This window comes from Leptosomus discolor, chromosome 6, assembly GCF_034619465.1.
Source record: "Leptosomus discolor isolate bLepDis1 chromosome 6, bLepDis1.hap2, whole genome shotgun sequence".
Lineage (NCBI taxonomy): Eukaryota > Metazoa > Chordata > Aves > Leptosomiformes > Leptosomidae > Leptosomus > Leptosomus discolor.
The window spans coordinates 30808241-30810680 of record NC_141396.1 but is presented as its reverse complement, the minus strand read 5'-3'; positions in this window follow the sequence as shown (position 1 = coordinate 30810680).

Below are 2440 nucleotides of genomic sequence, written 5' to 3'. Positions count from 1 at the left end.
GTATTTTCCAGAGTTGCAGAATCCAAAACACCTGTTAGGGCAGCTGTAGAGAAGTAAGGGGCTCTTAATGATAAATTGGTATAAAACTTCAGGTGTGGTTGTAGTTTCTGCCTGAATTCTCAGTGACTGTGTGTTGATCACAGTGTCTAAGCTACTGTTAACATTCCAGCCAAAGAAGTAAAATGAAAACACAAGTAATATTTGCAAATAAATATCAGTACCTATAGAACTAGGAATAAAAAATAGAGTTATATATTTCATTAGAAGCAAATTAATAAATAATCAAATAACTCTTCACAGCATTTTTAAACACTTAAAATATAGTTATAAGTTTAAACATACAATTCTATGAAAAAAATCTTGAGATTGTAGTGCTACGTTTATGTTAAAAAATGCAGAATGCCTTTAGTGACATGAGACAGAATAAAGCAACATTACTGGAAGTGTTTGAAAGTGATTTTCATCATTATAGTACAGGACATATAGTATGGTCAAGTCGTATTTTGAACAGTATATTCATTAAGTGAATGTTTGGCTTTGCTAACAGTTTTCTTGATTTTTATTTTTTTTTTACACATTTTAACTTTGGGGCAGATTTTATGCCATAATATTATTTATATAATCAAAAAATAGATTTCATCTTTGGTTTGAACCACAGCTCATGGAGTAATCAAACACACATATTTTTAAATTAATGTATTGACTTTAAATAAGTGAGCCCGGCTCTCAATCACTGTAAATCATCATAGTTGATTTGCTCCAACATATCTGACTTGCTCCAATTGATTATCAGGCCCACTGTGCTTTTATATGTGGGGTTGTGGATAGCCTTTATCCAGTAGATTGCTTAATTGCATGTATGCAACTCCAAAGAGGCAGTAAAATAAGCACGGACATATATAACCTACTGAATCTGTACCTAGAATTCTTAGACAGAAACATATCTGCGCTTCTAGTTTATTGTTATAAATCTATTCTCCTGCTTTTAGGCTTGAGAGTGCTTACAAATGTGATTGTTCAGTCTACAAAGGAAGAAAAAATGTCTCCACTTCTCCATAAGCAAGCAAGCAGTCTCTGGCCAGACTTCCAACTGTGCTCCAGCTTGCTGAGCAAGGGATCTGCACTGGAGTTAGTAAGTGTCTTTAGTCAGTAAGTTGTATTCTAACAATGATGACTGAGCACCTTTAAGCAAGGCAACATACTTCAGCTTGAAAGTAACTGAAAAATCAGTCCTTAGAAGGATTTGTAGGGAATGAAAGAGATAATGAGAAATCCCTCAGGATAACGCTCACAGAATATGGAAATTACCAGATACCGTATTATTTTCTTGACTGAATTTACTGTATATTACAGAATATGATACGCTACATCTACTATTAAAAAATATAAAGTATAAATCCCTCTGCAGTGGGATGATGCAAAGCTAATATAAATACCAGTTCTCTAAAACCGGTATTTATAGCTCTAGCTTGGAGACTTCCTTGTATTGCAAGTTTGCCTCTTCATTCAAGTTAGTTATTGCTCTTTGATTTTGTGTGGTTGCATACACTCTCCTGCTAGTCACAGTGACTAAATCCACTCCTGTGCAAACAAAAAAGGTCTTAAGTAGGATTGAATTGCACTTACACTTTGTGCTTTGCCTCTCTGCCAGACTGGATTTTGCTCACTGACAGAAAGAAATAATTAAGTCAATTCATTACGGACAAAATTCTTCCAGTTCTCAGTCATGGATCTTACCTCCAATATGCTGCTTTCAGAACAGGACTGTGCTTGAGGCCAGTGCAAACCAGAATAAAGGCTAAATTATTTCTGCAGCATTTTTGAATTGGGGGAACATGCAAATACTAGTGTGATTTTCCTAAACTCTGTGGAAATATGCAACAGTCACTCTTAAAAAGAATTTGTTTTTCTTATGTAGTAAATAGCATCATGGTATTAAATACTCTTCATGCAAATTTTCAAGATCTAATGGCATCAGCCTATTCTTCACAATGTTTCTCTCCACATTCCTAATAGGGGAAATTTCTTTTTTTTTTTTACCTCCAAATCTTGCTGGTATAGATGTAAGTATTTTAGAACTACTTGCAGGGGATATTACTTAATTGGTGTGCCTTAGTATTTAATTTATGTCATATACAAACTTACTCAATTTTTTAGGTGATAAAATGGCATAAGGTAATTATGGCTATAAATGGTAGTACAACACATACTCATATTACTTCCTCCGTCATTTCAGCCAGTGAGACCAAACCTTTTTTTGCTGACTCTCAAGCAAGAAATGGTAGATTTAGTATGTACAGGGTTTAAATATTGGCCACAATGTAAAACAAATGACATTTTTGGTTCTACACTAATATATTACTACTACTACCTTGCCTTTAAACAACTATGTCATTGTTTCTTCATAAGGTGGATTCAGGAGAATAATTCCCACAGCCTC